Genomic DNA, 20,492 nt, shown 5'->3' on the forward strand with positions numbered 1-20,492 from the left:
GCCTCCTGCATGCTTCCTCCCCCCCCCCACAACAGCAGTAGCAGCACTCTGGGAATCACAACGGATTTCCCAGCTACAGTGATCAATTCACCTTAGGGCTGCCAGCTGCAGGTTGGGAAATTCCTGGAGATTTGGGGGTGGAGCCTTGGGACAGTGAGTATTGGGGTGGCAAGCAGCCTCAACAGGATATAATGCCACAGACTCAACCCTCCGAAGCAGCCATTTTATCCAGGGAAACTGATTTCTGTCACCTGGACAACAGTTATAATTCTGGGTGATCTCCAGCTGGCAATGGTAGTTCTCGTGGAGAAAATGGCTGGTTTGGAGGGGGGATTCTATGGCCTCATACTGGTCTGCAGTTCCTTCCCTCCTCAAATCCCATCCTCCCCAGGCTCCACCCCACAAATGTCCAGGAATTTCCCAACCTGGAGTTGGCAACACAATTTCCTTCCCACCCAACAGCCAACCTACCTTTATCTGCTTCTCTGTCTACAACTTTCCATCTCCACACCCCTCCCCCGCAGCCTCTACCTAGGAAAATTACTGTTTTTCTCCACAGTGGGGACCAAAACAGCTTACATTATTCTCTCCTACTTTTAATCTGCACAACAACCCAGCTTTCATAGGGTGGCTGCTGATGAACAGTAGCAAGCAGCTGGGCCTACTTGAGTCATGCAAATCAGGTGGTATCAAGTCACCCAGAGGGTGCTGCCGAGGGATGCCAGCCTCCAGGTGGGACCTGGGGATCCCCTGTAATTCCTGCTCATTTCCAGACTACAGAGATAACTTCCCATGGAGAAAAAGGATGCTTTGGAGGGTGGACTCTGTGACATTGTACCCCACTGAGGTCCCTGTCCTCCCCAGGCTCCTCCCACAAATCTCCAGGAGTTTCCCAGCCTGGACCTGGCAACCTTATCCAGAATCCCCTGTCGGTGGCCAGGGGGGGAACCTGGCTACCCTAAAGGCCTGAAGGACCCCCCCCCAGACTTACAACTGAACTGAAGGCAGCAGAGATCTGTCTCCCTGGAGAAAAGGACTGCTTTAGAAGGTGGACTCTGTGGCATTATACCCAGCTGAGGCCTCTCCCTTCCCCAATCCCACCTCAAAACCTCTAGGGACTCCCCAGGCCAGGCCCCAAGGCTCCCTCCCTCCCTGAAAGGCCAAAGGAGGCCTGGAAAGGGCCCTTCCCCCACACCCTTTGACTCACAGAGCCGGCTAGAAGCCTCTATCCCCCCCGCCCTGAACGTTCTAACCTCTCTCTCACAGTTGATGTCTAAAGCAGATCCCTGCAGAGGCCATTTCAAAAGGTTTTGGGGGGAATTCAGCCGTCCCTGAAGCGTTTTTTCTAGTTTTTGGATTTTTCTGCAGACACTGGTAGACTACTGAATAGGTTAGAAAACCTGCTGGGCCAGAAAGAGCTTCCTTTTCCTGGGAATAAGCATCCACACACGGCACCATCTGTTGGAAATTAGATATATAGATGATATACAGTGCTATTTTTGAAAAAGTACTGATATTCATATATATGGCTGCACTGATTTCTACAAATCAAGCCCTCAGGACTTGTGAAGCCCTCCCCCAGGTGCCAGGACTCAGTACTGGTATGCACCCCCACCAAAAAAAGCCCTCCTTACATGTTACTATGGGTTCAGTTAAGACATAACGCTAAACCATGGCTTTATTAAATTGTAGTGAGTTGCAGGACATCCTATTAACTATGGTTAGCTAAATTTAGTTAAACTATGGCTTTGCATGAGATAGGAACACAGAAGTACTGGCTTCATCCAGCTTGTTCCCCAGGGCTACAGTATGGCTGCCACGTTCCTCCTGGCAACCAACGGGAGTTAGGGGAGGGTAGCCAGGAGAAAAAGTAAGGCCCAGGCCACATGGCCAGTTTTACACAGGAAGTGACATCATCGACTTCTGGTTTATGGTGGCGTGCTAGCAGACTCACCTCCTGGACTTCCCGGGGGTAAAGCTGCGCTCCAGCTGAAGGAGGGGGTGCGCAGGTTCGCTTACCCCCCCAGGGCAAAATGCTGGAGAATTGAGGCGCCTCTTCGTTCCGACGGTTCTCCGTGCTGTGAGACCGAATGGATTTAGTGACGCTGACCAGGGCAAGCATGGGAGATCCAGCGGCAGAAATGAAAGTTGAAAGTGAGGTTGAACGACCAATTATGAACGTGAGTCAGCTTTGAAGCATTTTTCAGAGGGAAAAAGATAGCTCCCCACCCCACCTCACTGAACGGGAAAAAGGCGAGCAGGGGAGGGACGCCTCCCATGCGCATGAACTTCTGAGCGATTGAGGGGGGGAGCAGAAGAAAACATGAAGGAAACTGTCTAGAAGTACTTACCAAAGTGAATCTAAGCGGTCAAGTGCACATTTAGAGACTTTTTTAAAAATTGAGAAAGTAAATAAGGGAAAAAGATGGCGGGGAAGAAGGACAGAGAAAAACTTTTGAAAGCGAAAGGGTCTGAGAGCCTGAAAACGGAAGCTACCAGCAAGGTGGCAAAGTCTATAGCGGAATATATGCGCCCTCTGCTGGAACAGCTGAATAACTTCAAGGAACAGATGTCTATAGTGACTCAAAGTATTACTGCACAACAAACCCAGATAAACGATATGATACAAATAATGAAGCAAGATACTGAGAAGGTAAAGGAAGTGGCTGCAACTACTCAGAAGGTGAAGAAAAAAGTGCAAAAACTGGAAAGGAAACAAATCTCCATGGAAGATCAACTGCTGCAAGTGCAAATGGAAAAGGCCAACATGATTCTTCGCTTCCAGGGCATGCCAGAGAACAGGGGGGAGAATCTTAAAGAAGTGATGATGGAATTACTAGCCCCAGTGATAGAAATGAAGGCGGAATCGTTGCTGAGTGAGATGGATGTGGTTTACAGATCATAGTCAGGCGATATAAAAAAAATAATCTGCCTGGGGAAATTGTCATAAGATTCTCAAAGAGGCATGTGAGGGATGCAATCCTGAAAGCGGTTGCTGGAATACCCCTGAAAGTGGGGGAAAATACCATTAGAACGCTAAAGGATATTCCATTTGAAGTAAGACAACGGAGAAGGAAGTACAAAGAACTAGTGCTTTTTCTTCAGACAAACCCAATTGGATATAAATGGCAATTTCCAGAAGGCTCTTCAAGATCAAGGATAAAAAAGAAAAGATTGACTCTGTTCTGAAAGCTCAAGAATTCCTGAGGGTTCAGCTGGGAAGACCAGAGGACGGGGGAAAAGAAGAGGACAGCAAGTCTAGTGGCGAGCTGGACTCGGGTTCTTCCGGAGAGGACTCTCTAACAGAGCAAGGGGCAGCTGCTCCAAAAAGTCCTTATAAGCTGCGGAAGAGACAAGGAAAGGAGAAGTGAAGGCTGAAGGACTCTGAATTGTGGCTTTGAGAATTTTGAATGGGAATGATTGGGGGTACTATTTCTAGACAGTTAAATTTAAGAGTTAAAGAAAAAGAAAGTAATATAAATGTTTGACTCAGTTTATAATAATCTAAGTGAAGTGAAGATTTGTTGTAACTAAGCTAGTGAAGATCTCCTCTCTTGGGTTTTTTTAGTTAGTAGTGGGTTCTTTTGCTTTATCCTATATATGTAGTCCCCCCTTCCCTTTTTTCTGTAGTAGTTTTGTGGTTTGATTAAAAAAAATAAAAAATCCCCTCCGGGGGTTCAAAAAAAAAAAAGGAAGTGACATCATCATGCTACAATGTTGCTGCAACACTGTGGTATTTGGGCAGAACTTCTATGGTAAAAACAACTTTCTCATCTTTCAACAGCTCTCATTAGCAGTTTCCCTGTTTGGGACCTTGGCCACTAGTCTTCCGGACGACAGCTTTGTCTCATTCCCTCCCTCTGTCCTCTTAGGCCCATGAGCACTTGCATGCTACTTTCTTACACAAGTAGGAAAAATAAAGCAGTGCTTGCTTAATCATGCATATTTTCACAACAAGGTTATCCACCGAAGCATTGTATTTATACTTTGTTTTGATGTTTAGTGGGACTCTGGCTGAAAGTTTGTTTGTAAAAGTACTCCAGGTTTACAAATGGAGAGTGTATGCATGGAGGGGAGAAAAAACCTGGCTGTGGAATATGAGAGACACTGGGAAGGGCAATGGGATGACAATTTCCTAGTGTTTGGTATGAGGAAAGGGTGGATGTGGAAAGCCTGCAACTTCCTTCAATAGCCCCTGAAGAAAGGGAGAATGGATATTTATTTAGAAAATGTATATGCTGTCTCCCCACAGACAAGGCAGCTCACAACCAAAACCATACAATACAACCACACAGCCGGAGCATTAAAAATACGGCAGTAAAAACAGGTCAGAATATAGGGATGCCAGGACTCCCCACTTTAACAGGAAATCTTCTGGCATCCCTGGTGTTGTCCCACTGGTGCTTCAGGCACCAGCAGGAGGAAATGGAGCATGTGCCAGCGTACCAGCATCACTTCCAGTACAAAATGGAAGTGACATAGTCTAGCATCTACAAAGAACCCTATGGTAAAACAATACCGTTTTTGTAAACGTTAGATGGTCTAAAGATGTCCGTTTCAGTTTTTACTGGAAGTAATGCCAGTGCACTGACACAATGCCTGCAGGCCAGATCCTGCCTCCAGATTTCTCCTGGGGGTTGTTGGTTGCAGCCTGGCAACTCTACCATGGCATAAAAACAACCCTTTAAAATATTGTGCTGCTTGCCATAGTAAGAGCAGGCAAAGATGGCCAAGGAAGGAAGTGTTTGGTCACAAACTTACTTGGACAGATGATTGGGACTTCTGGTCTTTTCTGCTGTATATCGCATATTGTAAATAGGATCCTATTATGTAATTCCGATACTGGTTAATGTGTCACATTACCACTTATGCTACGGTTTTCAGTCTTTTAATATCCCAATGCAGTAGTTATTGCATATCCCATTTTGTAGATTGTAGTGACTCACTCTGTGTAATCCACCTTGAGTCCATGTGAGAAAGGCAGACTATAAATACCGTAAATATATTATTATTATTATTATATAATAATAATAATAATAATAATAATAATAATAATAATAATAATAATAATAATAATATACCTGCCCTTAAGATGAGACTGGCAGATGGTATGGGAGTTTGAGATGCAGTGGGATTCGCTCCCCGTTGGACACTGCAGCGTCAAATTGGGATACCAGCTGAGCACCGAAGCCACCATTCGTTGAAGAAAATCAGAATCTGAATAACTGTCTGTAAATTGAAATCTGATTCTCAGAATAACCACACATTAAAATAAACCACAGTTTAATGTCTGGAACTGAGTCAGTGTTCATTCATATAGCACATTCATGAGCCATGTGATTCACAATATTTATCTTAATGACAACATTGCTGTCATTATATAATGTAAAGGATTGTTCCACTTCTGACAAGAGATTAACTTGATTCTAATCCACAGAGCAAGCTGGCCCGAGGATATACATCTAGACTGTGTTATAGTGATTTCTAAGATTCTGGCACTTTGTTTCACCATGACAGAAACATGTGCCACAGCTATCACCTGGGGCCAATGAGTAGAAACAGGTGTGTGGCCAGCTACCTTGGGCCTTTCTGTATTCAGTCTTTACTCCTGATTTTTCCAGAACTTGAGGCGGGATGCCTTTGATTAAGATCATTTCCTTTCATTCTGCATATGTAATTATGCTTCGGCACTTTGTCCTGGAAACTCAGGTCTCTGTGGATTATGCTTTCTGTATACTCACAGAAGAAAGTATATTTTGAGCCCTGATTGCTCTTATTCTTTGGAGAAGGAGTAGACAAGGCATGATAACTTCTTCCTTCACTTCAATGCCCCCTGTTCTCTTTTCCTTTCACAGAGCCCTGGCTGCTGGGAGGAATTCTTCCAGGAAAATAGGAATGACATTGAGTGGATGAGGCATTTCAGTGTTAACAGGGCAATGCTCACTAACTTTATGTAACCCAGGGATAATATACAATTATCAATACTTAGTATCAAATCAAAATGCAAACCATCAATCCATGCATTCATTCTTGTTTGTGATGAAAGTCTGTTTGGCTTAGAAGGGCTTCTTGAAAAGCCAGTAGCTCTCCCATCCTCCTAACTGCTGTGGACTCTAAACAAATGTAAATGTTCAGCAATTGCCCATCAGGAAACCTGTTATTGTGTAAATTGGCTGCCTAACATAGACCAAAGAGAAAGAGGCTGCAACAAGTGAGGGCAGTGGGTGGTCCTTAAATATTCTCAGAAATAATTCTACTTTAAATTTGTTCTTGTTGTTCAGTCGCACAGTCGAGTCCGACTCTTCGTGACCCCATGGACCACATCACACCAGGCCCTCCTGTCTTCTGCCGTCCTCTGGAGTTTGCTCAGTTTATTGGACACCTTCCAACCTGAGGGGCTCAACTTCTGGCATCATATCTTTTAGCCTTTTGTTAGTGTCCATGGGGTTTTCCTGGCAAAGATACTGGAGTGGGTTGCCATTTTCTTTTCCAGTGGACCGCATTTTGTCTGAGTTCTCTGCTGTGGCCTGTCGGTCCTGGGTGGCCCTCCACAGTATAGCCCACAGTCTCATCAAACCACACAAGCCCCCTTGCTGTGACAAGGCAGCGATGCATGAGGTCTACTTTAAATAGTAGTACCTATTTCAAAATGGAGCAGAACAAAGGTTCTCAGCAAAAGCACTTTGGGGAAGGGTGGGGCAACAGTGTGCTGGAGGCAGTCTGAGCGCTGATCCCCCTAAAATAAATGCAGAACAAAGAATAAGCCCCTGCAAAAAGCAGCTGTGAAAGCAGGAGGGAATGCAGAATGAAAGATTTAGATGCACCAAGAAACCGAAGAAAAAGACAGGTATAGAAAGGGTCCTTGTCTCAGCTTCTCTGAGTCTTTGATGCTCCAATGCCAGTCCCAGGGCTGCTGAGTCAAAGGCTTGAGGAATTCCCTTTCTTCATGGGCAATGTTGGTTTTAAATACTGAGTTCAGTGGACGGTCTGACCCCAAGCTTAGTGATCAGCTCTGCTTTATTAGTGATCCAGCAAGAACAATACAAAGACCCAGGGCAAGGGCCCTGTTTCAATAGCATGCAAACTCCACCCACTAACCAAACGACTACCAACAATAGGCTATTGTCAGAACCGTTAATTCCTCATTGGCCACCTCCAGAGTCCTGGTGGGCTATTGTTCTAGAGCTTCAAGCTCAGCCAGTCTCTGTTAGAAATAGACCTGGAATGTTCCAGTCCCAATACATAACTGATGGATATTGTGGAGAAGACAGGGGTTAACGGAAAGTATTACGAACTATTTCACCATGTGTAAACCTCTTAGCATTTTTTATAAGTCTCTGTATAACTATGCCTAGTTCCACTGTTGTTCAATGTTTTGATTGTTTTCTGCTGTTTAGAATTAAAAAAAGTTATTTATAAAAAATGTGAAATTGTTCAGGTTATCAGTTCTCAACATAAACTAGGTTTGCTATCTGGATGGATGCTGGAGACAGAGTTCAGATCAGGTCCATATATGGGGGTGATCGGAAGTGGATGTAGGAGCAAATATATTTACCTAAGGTATATAGCTTAAAAAGGAGGTGCAGAGAAAAAGCAGCTGCGCACTTAGGTTTCTGGCAAATCCACCCAAGCATCTTTTTTTCTTGTCTGTTGGCAGACCTAGACATTATCCCCATTTTTACTAATGAAAAGAACCTCAGGTTCAGGTTTCGGTTTATTGGCTTTAGCCATAGCCATTACTATGACAGACAATATAACAATAACATATGTATATAAACTTCTAAAACCAAAAGAATGAAAGTTAGGACAAGCTATGGTACTGCTATTTTCTTCCGAATTTTCTCTGCAGTGAGGGCAAAGAGGGCCCCCTTGCATGAAATCCCGGCCTCTACATCTGCTAGTAAAACTGGATTTTTTTCAGTTTCTATTCTAGTACCTAAGGAGGCCAAGATTGGGTCTAGAAAGTTCTTGCTAGGGGATTGGTAGAGTGGACAGAATAACAGGTAATGGCACAGATCTTCTGGCACTGGAAAACAACTTCTCTTATGATGGTAAGAATTTTGCATTCCTTCTTACGAATTACTTCAACATAGGGTTGCCAATTCCAGGTTCGGAAATCCTGGCAATTTGGGTCTAGAGCCTGGGAAAAGTGGGGTTTGGGGAGGGGAGGGACCTCAGCAGGATATACCGCCACACAGTCCACCCTCCATGGTAGCCATTTTCTCCAGGGAACGGATCTCTGTCATCTGAAGAGCAGATGTAATTCCAGGAGATCCCCAGGCCCCATGTGGAGTTTCGCAAACCTAAACCTTTTAACAGCTGTAATATACAATCCCAAAACAGCACACTTTCTACATTTTAGCCTAAACAATTTCAAGAGACATATTTTGGGCCTTTATTGAAAATCTCCATGTTTTCTGTATTCATATTCATTTCCCCTTTCCCCATTATTATTCTGTTCAAGTATAATCCTGTTTGTGTGGACCATTCCTAGATCAATGGCATAGCCTCCAGAGGTGCTTTAATGTAGTTGTATTTTTTGAGATAATCAGTGCTTTGCCTTTTCCCTTTATACATTTTATATTGTTTCTTTATGCTATGTGATTTCTTCTGTGCTGGGAATGGTAAGAACACAATGTTACAAAATGGTTCTGTGATAAGCAGCATTTCTTTAACAGATGCTCTTTCCCCCACAGGGGCTACAATTACATCCAGTTAGGCCTAAAACCCTAGGAAAGTAGGGCAGCTTGGGAAGTAAATGACAGGCACCCTGATCTGAAACATGTTCTTTGGAAATAAAGTTCCATTGATTTAAAAGGAATTAACATCTAAAACAAACAGGTTTAGGGTGATACAGGGCCAGGGGAGCGATCCCTGGTGGCCTGCAGCAAGAACACCAGGGTGGCTGTCGTCGTCGGAGGTGGAAAGCAAGCGATGACGTCAACCGCAGGTGCGGCGGAGCCTGAAGGACGCAGCCAAGGCCCAAGGAAGACGGGAGTCGCATGCTGTAAGCTGACCCGCCCGAGCACCAGGAAAGAGCATCCCGCCGACGAGACTGCCGGGGAAGAGCCGAGCCTGAAAGGAACATCACCCTCCACCTGGGTGCCTGGTAGGCAGTCCCGTTCCCCGTTCAAAAATTGAGCCCAAGTTAGGAAGCATTGTGACTAGCACCTCTCATGTAAATAGCCCAGAGACCCCCAAGGGGGTTAGGGCGATATAAGAAATCAAAAGATAAATAAAATAAATAAAATAAAAATACTATTATTTTCTCTTGCCTTAGCTCATTAGACTCAAGGAGGCTAAGATGCAAGAATAGGTTGCAAGGATGCAAAACTTCATAACAGTCCTTGGCAAACTAGAACAGTCCACAAACTGAAGATGCACGAAAACAGAGGCAGATATGCCAAAACAATTCACCCTCTGTCACATGCCCTCTGAAATAAATTCCTAATTTCAGGAAGTGAAGGCATTCTTCACACCCATTCTGGGAATCCGGTACTGAGGGCTGGACCTACGACAGAAAAAAGACATTGGTCATTTGGACAATCTTAAGAGAAAGCAGGAGCTGCGGTGGCTCAAGTGGTTAAGACGCTGAACTGCAGGCTGTGGAAGGTCGGTAGTTCAGCAGTTCAAGACCCAAGTGCCACATGATGGAGTGAGCTCCCGTCTCTAGTTCCAGCTCCTGCCAACCTAGCTGTTCGAAAGCAAGAAATTGCAAGTAGATAAATACCGTAGGTACCACTTCAGTGGGAAGGTAACAGCGTTCCGTGCGCCTTGGTGTTTAGTCATGCTGGCCACATGACCATGAAAACATCTTCAGACAGCGCTGGCTCTTCAGCTTTGAAACGGAGATGAGCGCCGCAACCCTAGAGTCGGATTCGACTGGCTTTCGAGCAAGGGAACCTCTACCTCTGCTTGACATGTGGACTCACTGGGGTACTGAAGAAGTCCCCACAGTTCACTGGCAAACTGGCAGAAGATCTCTTGATCCCTCTCCAGACTCAACGAGGGTGAATCACCATAGCCCCAGTGCAGGTCAACCATAACACGGCCTTTGCCAGTGGCAAACATGTCAGCAACCCGGCTTGAACCCATCTTCAGCCACGGAGCATGAAGGTAGGCCCAAGTCAAGGTGCCTAACAGGCCACCCACAGTCCCCATCCAAGGGCCATCCCAAGGCTTGGTTTGTGTGTGGTGCGCCAACCCCCCTGCAAAGGGAGGGGTCTGTCACATGGTGTTCCCCTGAACAGAACAAAAACAGGCCAGATTTCCGCCACAAACAAGGGTCAGGCCTCTGCTTTGGCCCTTGACCCCACACAACAGCCAACAATCTGCCGCAGCCCTTGCCTCAAATCCTCTAAGAAGATTCTGTTGCCCAAGTCAGATAGGTGAACACCATCTTCCCGATAATGATGGGAACATTCCTTGACTATGTCCGAATGGGTGATGACAAAACCCTGGCTTCAGATCATGGCATTCACAAGCTCGCGATTCGCCTTTTTGCGTGCCTGTTCAATCATGTGGGGATTACATGTCCACTTCCAGACCCGTCTTGGCAAGATAGCCGACCATACCAGCCTGATGGATGGCCATCTGTGTACAATTTCCTGCATATCATCCTGCACTTGCAGGATGAGAGCTTTTCTCTTAACCAACCCCAAACTGTTACCCCAAGATGAATCCCATGTTCAGACAACATCCAAGAGACCTCCAGAGAAGATCATCAGGAGGTTCCATTATAGTAGAAGTCATGATGAAGTAGGCACCACCCAAATAAATAAAATAACACTGCAACATTTCCATGAAAAACTGAGTACAAGGTATACACTGAGACCAGTCACAATTGCTGTAATATCTATTCTCCATGGTTAATACAATTAACTATGTTGATTAAATCTAAATCCTGCATTTATTTATTCAGCAATCATCTGTCCTACAACAAATCTGTATCATAAAATTCCTTTTTGTTTATAAGAAAGGAAAGCAATAGTAACTCCCACTAAAATGCATTTTGCTGCGGAGCTATGATTCTTTGCAAGAAATTAACAAGTATTATAAATTTGCCCTGAACTGGATAGCCCAAGCTATCTCAATCTTGTCAGATCTCAGAAGCTAAGTAGGGACTGCCTTGGTCAGTATTTGGATGGAAGACCACTGAGGGATACCAGGGTCACTATGCTGATACAGGGAACGACAAACCACCTCTGAACAGCTCTTGCCTTGAAAACCCCCACCTGTAAGCACCTCTCTGGGACTCACCAAGTGTTCTTAGAAAGTGGATGGGGCCAGGTGGAGCTTTTGCCCAGCAGATCTTCTTGGCCACTGAAGATCTGATTGTGCGGATCTTTAAAAAGTTGGTTTGGCAGTAGCTGCCACCACAACACACGAATTGTCACTGCATGACCGAAGGTATGCCGTATGTATGCAAGAAAATATTTAAAAACAATATATTCATTTAAAAAGCCTCCTGTTAAACAGAGCTTCTGTCTGAAATGTTGAAAGGTTATTATTAGAGTCACACATTACTTCATTTCTTGACATTTTGTGGCTGGCTCCACCTCCTGGGGCAGCCATTTTGTACGGGGCAGCCATTTTGTAGTTGTGCCTACTACCCTGTGCCAGAACTCCAAAGATACCTGCAGGTTCAAAGAGGTTGGGTACCCCTGCTGTGGCTTATTTCTCATTGCCTCATATTGTGTTGTTTAGGAACTAATAGGGGAGTGACAAAATGTTTCGAATCAAGGTCTGGTAAAGAGAATTTTAGTTGCGTCCTTCTCAGAAAGATTCAGAAATTCACACGGTATTGACCTTTAGGAGGTCATGGAAACTTATTCTGTTTGAAAGTGTATTTTGGCATTTTTTCCTCTCTTTAAAAACCCAGATCTCATGGATGCTGTATGGGAATGTCAGCTTCTACTGTAGCAATGCAGGAAAAAAACCTGGTTTTATTGTAGTTCTTGAGAAATGCCAGGAATTACGCAAGGGTAGCAGGGCACCCATTTTCTCTTACCCTTCAGTTTAGCCGGAGCAGAGTGAAAAAAGGCCACAGTTGGAGAAAATATATTCTAATGAAGTTGTAACTTTGGTCAAAGCACAGACCGCTTTTATGAAGACAGAAAGAACAAACTTAGAAAATCCACTGTGGATATTTATTGTAGTAGCATTTACATTGCTTTTATTAGATGGCATTTTATCGATAATTTGCAAGCTGCTCTGGGAGTCCTTGTGAGAGAATTTGTAGGCTTCCCAGATACCTGCTAAAGGTCAGCAAACGTCCGATAATTATTGCAGATGCTCGCCTGGTCAGTTGAAAGAAGTGGGCCAGCTAAACAGGGGAGGGAGGGGAGACAAAGACCGCTGCTTCCCTGTAATAGTACTCACCTCCCCATCTCCTGGCAAACCCTATATGTTTGGCAGCACATAAATGCCTCAAACAAACCTCCTACCTTTTTGTTGTAGATTACTTCAAGAGCACAAGCTTTGGCTGTGTATGGGAAGACAAATCAGCGAGAGCTCGGCAGGAATAATGGGATGAGTATATAGGAATAATCAGGGCTCTTTTTGTAGAAAAAAGCAGGAACTCATTAGCATAATAGGTCACACCCAACAGCAGAAACTCATTAGGATTGGCTACATTAGGGGTGTGTGGCCTAACATGCAAAGGAGTTCCTGCTACAAAAAAAAAGCCCTGGGTTTTGACAACAAACAGGGTAAACAGAATAACAACCAAAAGGTGGGTGTGGCTGGATGAGCACACTTCTGGTAACATGGGGGTGTGGCTTAATATGCCAATGAGCTGTGCTGTCAGGGGTGTGGCCTAATGTGCTAATGAGTTTCTGCTGTTGGGTGTGACCTATTATGCTAATGAGTTCCTGCTGGGCATGGCCAACTTGGGAGCCAGCCGGAACTCCGTTCCTGTGTGTTCCTACCCAAAAATAGCCCTGGGAATAATGGGGAAGCCGTGCAGATTAAAATTAAACCACACTAGACTAGCTTTGAACTGTGGACATTTCAGCTCCTGAAGCAATGGTCATTTCCTGTTAGGGTTGCTGATTGCCCGGTGGAGGCAGGCAATCCCTCGGTTTCGTGGGCTTCTGCCTGCCACCGGCAAGCTGGCCAGAGGGAGGGGTTTCCCCCCCATCCCCCCCAAACAGCAATGTCACATGCGACATGCCTGCATCACCCAGAAGTGACATTGGCACATTGGGGACATCAGGGGGCAACGCTCTTGTTTTGGGGCAAAATTCTATAGTTTGAAGCTGATTTTACTTTTCTTTTCTTTTAAAAAAGATTTTATTGTTTTCCCACGACTACATCACTAACTACTACAAGGATAGGGGAGTGGGGCTCTAATACTATGCAGTATAATTCTACTAGGGAGTGGGGGAGTGGAGCTAACAGGTGACACGATCTGGATTATGTGAATTTGTAACTAAACCACCTACTAATATTAAGATAACATTGTATATAAAGGTTTAAGAATAAAAATTAGCTTTGAATATCATTTTAACAAAAACGGTGAAGCTGATTTTACGATAGAGTTTCGCCCCAAAACCAGAGTGTTGCCCCAGACGTGCCAACATCACTTCCAGGTGATGTAGGCATGCCACATGTGATGTCACTGTTTGGGGGAATGGGGCAACATCACTCCCCACTCCCAGAACATCCCCCCCACCCCACACCTGTGGGCGATCCAGACCTGGCAACCCTATTTCCTGTAGCCGTTCCCTCACACACTTATCTTCCCCTGTGTCCCTGAGTTATTCCCCCTGCCTACTTTCTGAATTCATTCAGTTCCACATACATTGATACGTCTTTCCTTTCATGACATTAAGAAAACTACATACAGATTTTAAACAAGCCAGAATCTCCCCCCCCCCCCCAGCCAGTATATCAATTTGGGTTTAAATAGTCTTTTAGGTGGTGAAGTTTCCTCACCATTTGACCTGTCTTGAGTTTTGATCTGTTGTGCTATAGGTAAGGTTGCCAGCTCTGGTTTGGGAAATTTCTGGATATTTTGGGGGGAGAGGAGGGTTTGGGAAGGAGAGGGACTTCATTGGGGTATATTGGTATATAATCCACCTTTCAAAGTGGCAGTTTTCTTCTAGGGAACTGCTCTCCGTTGCGTAGACATCAGTTGTAATCCCAGGAGTTTTCCAGCCCCTACTTGGGTGTTTGTAGAAACAACAGAGAGATCATGGGAAGGATGCAAACAATGATGAAAACAACCGTGATGTAGTATTATGAAAATATATTTAGACTGCTGTTTTGCAGTGAGTAGTGTTTCTTCAGCAAGTAATAAAGATGCACACATACCCACAACGGAATTTGCATATACTCCCATTTCACATGACAGCTTTTTCTCAGTGTGCTCCATAAGTAACATTAATTTACACGTCACTGAAATGAGAGGAAAAACAATTACAAACAAATGACCATCTTATGTTGTCACTAATACATGCATGCAAATTCCATAATGCCTACTGCAAAGTTAAAAATACTTACACAATTCTAATCTGTGAATTAACACTCAATATTCTTCCCATTCCAATGAAACAGATTCTTTCCGTGCTCATAATATCCTAACAAACTACTCCCTTTACATAAAAACACTATCTTAATTCCTAACAGGTGGCAAAACAGAGACCACACATTTAAAGAGAAAGTTTATGCTGCCCAGACTTGCCCTATTGTAAAGCATGCAATCTTAGTTCATAAATCTTATACATTCCGAGGATATCATTGTTAATAGGAAACTACTGAAATCGAACTCAAACTTTAATCCAAGAGGAGAGAGTGAGTTCTTGGGGGTTGGCAACCCTAGCTATAGGTGAAGTCATTTTTTTCCTGCACATAGTTGAATGGATGAATAGATGGATGGATCTCTAATATCTTAAAATATACAATTAGTTATTAAATTCAATTAGAGTTAAATTCATTTGTATGCACATAGCTAAGGTCTGTAGTGTTTAGAAAAACTGAATTGTATTGGTCAGTCCAGGGCTATTATTGGGCAGGAACGCACAGGAACGGAGTTCCGGCTGGCTCCTGAGTTCGCCACACCCAGCAGGAACTCATTGGCATAATAAGGCACAGCAGAAACTCATTAGGATTGGCTACATTAAGGGTGTGTGGCCTAACATGCAAAGGAGTTCCTGCTACAAAAAAGCCCTGGGTTTTGACAACAAACAAGGTAAACAGAATAACAAGCAAAAGGTGGCTGTGGCTGCATAACCACACTTCTGGTAACATGGGGGTGCGGCCTAATGTGCTAATGAGCTGTGCTGTCAGGGGTGTGGCCCAATATGCTAATGAGTTCCTCCTGTTGGGTGTGGCCTATTATGCTAATGAACTCTCCAATGCAAGAACAAGATGCATTTCTTCCTTTAGGAATGAGCTCACAAGAAAAGAAAAAGGTTTCAGTTTTGTTTCTGCATGTGAACGGGTATTCAGTTTGTAATAACTGTTTGGATACACTATATTTTTAATATGCTAGTTGTGATAATTTCATGCCAAGTAAAAATGTCCATAGTCATATTTTATGTTTCTAAAGTAGCAGAATGACTTTCAATCTAGAAAAGACAAAAGAAGTGCTAATGTAGCATTTTTTTCAATTTTTCCGAAAATTTCTGTTTCCCCCCGAAAAAAACTGAAAAAAAACCCGGGTTTTTTTCCGAGCTTCAAAATTTCCAGAAATTTTGTTGGGTGTGGCCTATTATGCTAATAATTTCCTGCTGGGCTTTTTTTTTTTTTTGACAAAAAGAGCCCTGGTCAGTCTATCATTTTCCTGGGGAGTAGGATCTGGGAAATTTGGGCTATCTCCCATTTGGGGACTGACAACGGGAGTGGCTGTATGCTCATCGTTGAGTTGTCTTCTTCTTGGCTCACCGATCCAGAGTGAGCTATAGGTTGACTGCTTCTACATAAGTGTCTTCTACTTCTCCTCAAAGTTCAGCCTGCTAGAATCACCACCTCAAATTATTGTGTGATCACCTGACATTTTACTTCTGCTTTCAATAACAGTTTCTGTATAATGGTTTCTGAAGGGTTGAGGTCTGTTTGGACATGCACTGTCTGGCCAAATGTGAACTGATGGAAACATTCCATGCCAAACATTTCTTTTTCAATCTGCACATATCCTCTTTCAGTTTCTGGGAGTGGTCCACTGGCAAATGCATTTTTCTTTTTTCCCTTCATGTTGTTTCCCACAATAGAAGCATGCATGCTGGGAGGGCCCCTTCATTAGTCTGTTTGCACTACTTATGGTGTAGCCCTACCTGTTGTTTTACAGCATACACATGCATCTCTGGTGGGCCTGTAAACATTCTGATTCTGTCTTTAGAAACTTCTGCTGCCCTGGCAATTTCCATGCAACAGGTCAGTGTTAATCTTTTTCTCACAATGGTAATTCACAATTCTGTCTTTGATAAGAGTCTGATCACTCTGAAATCACAGGTTGCTGCTAGAGTCCTTAATACAGTTATATAAGCATCCAGGCACCTTGCTGCCTTGTAAAGAATTTATCGTGTTCCACAGTTTCATTCTGTTTAGGTATACAGTATTCATTGAGTGACTTCAGTAATTTCTCCAGGGTACACCTGTGCCAAGGCCAAGAGAGGTGCATACCTCTCTTCCCTTCTCTCCTATGAGGTAGCATAACTGCTTTCACTTTTCCTCCTCTCCCTCTAAGGCACGATCTGGAAACAGTTTAAGTTCCTCTCTCCAGATCTTCTATGCTTGGGCTAGATTGACTGCAGTAAAGTCCAGTAGTTCTGGAGGCTTCGGGTCTTGCTCCGTGTTGCACAACTCTTTGCTGCTTTAATTGTTCCTGCTGTACAACTTTAGCTGGGTTCTTCAGCTAAACTGCTGCTACCATGTTTCATGTTTGTAGGTATTAATTGAGAGTCAGGCAGGAGTAATAAGGAAATTCTTTATTAAACAAATCTGTTTGCAGCTCCTGAACATTCTCTCTCTCATGAAGATAGATTTAGGTGGGTAGCCATGTTGGTCTGATGCAGAGGTCATTTCGGGGGGGAATGTGGGGGAACACAGTTCCCCTGGGTGAGGTGCAGGGGGCGGGGCACATGACGAAGCCCCGCCCCTGCTTCTGGCCACCCCGCTTCCAGTCCTCATTCAGCTAGGAGGAGGCAGGAGAAGAGGGAGGGTAAGTCGCTTCCTCCCCGCCTCTCCCCACCCCTGCCTGCCTGGGGCCAGGGAGGGCCTTGGCGGGGCTTCCTCGCACTCCCGCCGGCCTTGCAGGTCCACCGCTGTGCCCCTGATGTCAGGGGGTGTGGCGTATGCTAATGAGTTATGCTAATGAGTTCCCCTAGCTCTTTTTCTACGAAATGACCCCTGGTCTGATGCAACAGAACAACATTTGAGTCCAGTGGCAGCTTTAAGACCAACAAAGTTTTATCCTGGGTATATGCTTACAAAAGCTACATGCACACACACACTCTCTCACACATACACTTCAGTTCAAATATCATAAGCTGCAATGGATAGCCTGGCCTAAAAGGACACAAAATGGATGTGAGCCAGGACAAGTCTGGACACAAGTCTGGACACAAAGTGTGTGGGAAAGAGCAGCTGACCTGCTGATAGGGTTGCCAAGTGGGGGCAGGTGGCGGGTACACCCCCGCTTTGGAGCCCTGAATTCTGCCGCCGTGGAATCGGGCCCTGGGGGGAACCCCACCCCCGCGTGTGCGTCACCAGGAAGTGACGTGGGCATGCAGGGCATGCTCGGGGTGGGGCCACAGCCATACAAGGGAAAACTCTATGGTTTTCCTTTGTATGGCCGTGGCTCTGCCCCCAGTGTGCCTGGCGTCCTCCCGTCACTTCCGGGTGACGTGCGTGCGGTGCGCGTGCACAAGATGCTGGCCGAGAGCCCTCCGCTCTGGAGGCCCGAATTCTGCCGCCGTGGAATCGGGCCCTGGGGGGAACCCCACCCCTGTGTGTGCGTCACCAGGAAGTGACGTGGGCATGCAGGGCATGCTCGGGGCGGGGCCACAGCCATACAAGGGAAAACTCTATGGTTTTCCTTTGTATGGCCGTGGCCCCGCCCCCAGTGTGCCTGGCGTTCTCCCGTCACTTCTGGGTGACGTGCGTGTGGTGTGCGTGCACAAGATGCTGGCCGGGAGCCCCCCGCTCCCGGCGAAGATACACTTGGCAACCCTACCTGCTGACAACCTCCACCCCACCCTAAAGAGATGCATAAATCAGGACAATGGGTCTCCTAAGATAAATCTGCTCACCTTGGGTTAACTTCATTAACAACAGCCTCCCTTCCCCACACCCATGTACCCTAATTATGCAACAGTTACCACTATTCACAAACCCTGGTAATTTTCCTGTTGGTACATAGAGGGTCATCAAACACCTATAACTCATCAAACGTCTCCCAAATCATTGTTCACCTCCAAAAAACTAATCAAATTATTGTTTTGGGGACAAACACATCAGACTGTCCCAGAGAACATTTCCCCTATAAATGTAGCTTGCAGATCCATGTTCTCCATGTCAAAACTCACACACCCCACTTGCATGTGGGCCTCTTCCTTTGCTCTGTGAAATGCTGGACATTTTATTTTATTTTATTTATTTATTTGTAGTATTTTTATCCCGCCCTCCCCGCAAGCAGGCTCAGGGTGGCTTACATTACTTGGCACAGTGTACCAAGTGCATATAAAACAGTTAAAACCATTTAAAGCAAACAAACCAATTTACAATTAAAGTGCTCACAATGTTATTAAATCAAGATGGTGTACCATATAGTGTGGCGTCAAACCACCCAGCTCAGCAGTCTCCCAGCATATCAAGGTAATATGGCTCACTTTCAACGACGGCCAGCCCAACGCCCCCGATGCTAATAGTGGACGTTGATGGTAGTGGTGGCCGGCTCCTAATTGAAGGCCTGGTGGAAGAGCTCCGTCTTGCAGGCCCTGCAGAATTGCAGAAGATCCCACAGGTCCATGATCTCTGGGAGCTCATTCCACCAGTAAGGAACCGCCACAGAAAAGGCTATGGCCCTGGTGGCAGCGAGCCTGGCCTCCTTGGGTGCCTGGATGGCAGCGAGCCTGGATGACTAGTCAATGTTGCGACCCAGACTGTAGTGCTCTCTGGGGTATATATGAGGAAAGGCGGTCTTTCAGGTATGTCGGACCCTGGCCATATGGGGATTTAAAGGTAAGTACCAGCACCTTGAAGCGAATCCAGTACACTATTGGCAGCCAGGGCAGTGCCTTCAGCACAGGCCAGATGTGCTCCCGTCTATGGATACACATCAGCAGCCTGGCTGTGGTATTCTGCACTAGCTGCAGCCTCCAGATTTGGGACAGGGGCAGCCCCTGTAGAGAGCATTGCAGTAGTCTAATCTTGAGGTGACCATCGTTTGGATCACTGTAGCCAGGTCTTTGTGATTGAGGTAGGGAGCCAACTGCCAAACCAGCTGAAGACGGCAAAAGGCCGATTTAGCAGTGGCTGCAACCTGGGCCTCCATCGTCAAGGAGGAATCCAGGAGCACTCCAAAGCTCCTAACCCCCGACGCAGACACCAATGGTGCCCCATTGAAGGCTGGGAGCGGGAGCCCCAACCCCAAGCCGCCCTGACTCAGGCATAGGACCTCCATCTTCACCAGATTTAGCTTCAGCTTGCTACTGCCTCTGCAGACCTCATCCCTGAAATTACTTTTTCCCATCTCTTCCCTAATTTCCCTCTTAGCTAGCTTGTGTATGGTTTTGTGTGTTTGTATGTGTGTGTTTTGCCCTTTTATTCCTAATTAAATAAAACCCATTCTAGTTGAACATCTGATTGGTTTATTTTGAGAGTTCTCTAAGGGAAAGATCCGTGTAAACATAGGTGGAGAATCCCAGTTACCCCCTCTCGCTCTGTCTCCTTAAAGCTAATTTCCCCCAATTAAATAGGAGATTTGGATAACTCCACTGTACTCAAACTTTATTCTCTCACTCCCTCTCTCTGCTGAGTTACTTCCTGTAGCTGTTGCCTCACACTCTATTTTCCCCTGTGTCTCTGAGTTATTTTTCCAGCCTATATTCCTAACTCACTCAATTCCACATACATAGATACAAGGGGCACCAACAAGTCTTTACCATAATTTATTATGAACAGGTTGTTTACTTTCTTGTTTTCCCTTAGCCTGTGGGCCTAGCTTTCTCACCCCATTAAGAAGGCACCCTGAAATACTGTCACATATTCAGATAAAACCCTATTATCCTTACATCTCCTGTCTCATAGAAAAGTGACAGACAAAGATTTTGTGTTAGCTAAGATAACATTCTATAAGTCTCTCAGTTGCCTTATTCGATTTTATCTTCAGATTCATTTCTGGAGTCAGCTCACAATCATCCAGGAGTCTCTTCTGCAGTCTGCAATCCCAGCATTATCTGATCCTTAATTAATGACTCATGGACCCAAAGTTACATGACTGACTCATCACTTTGAGGTCAGTGAGGAATTCTTCAACACATCCCTTT

This window comes from Gekko japonicus, unplaced genomic scaffold (assembly GCF_001447785.1).
Source record: "Gekko japonicus isolate JY-2015 unplaced genomic scaffold, Gekko_japonicus_V1.1 scaffold156, whole genome shotgun sequence".
Taxonomy (NCBI): Eukaryota; Metazoa; Chordata; class Lepidosauria; order Squamata; family Gekkonidae; genus Gekko; species Gekko japonicus.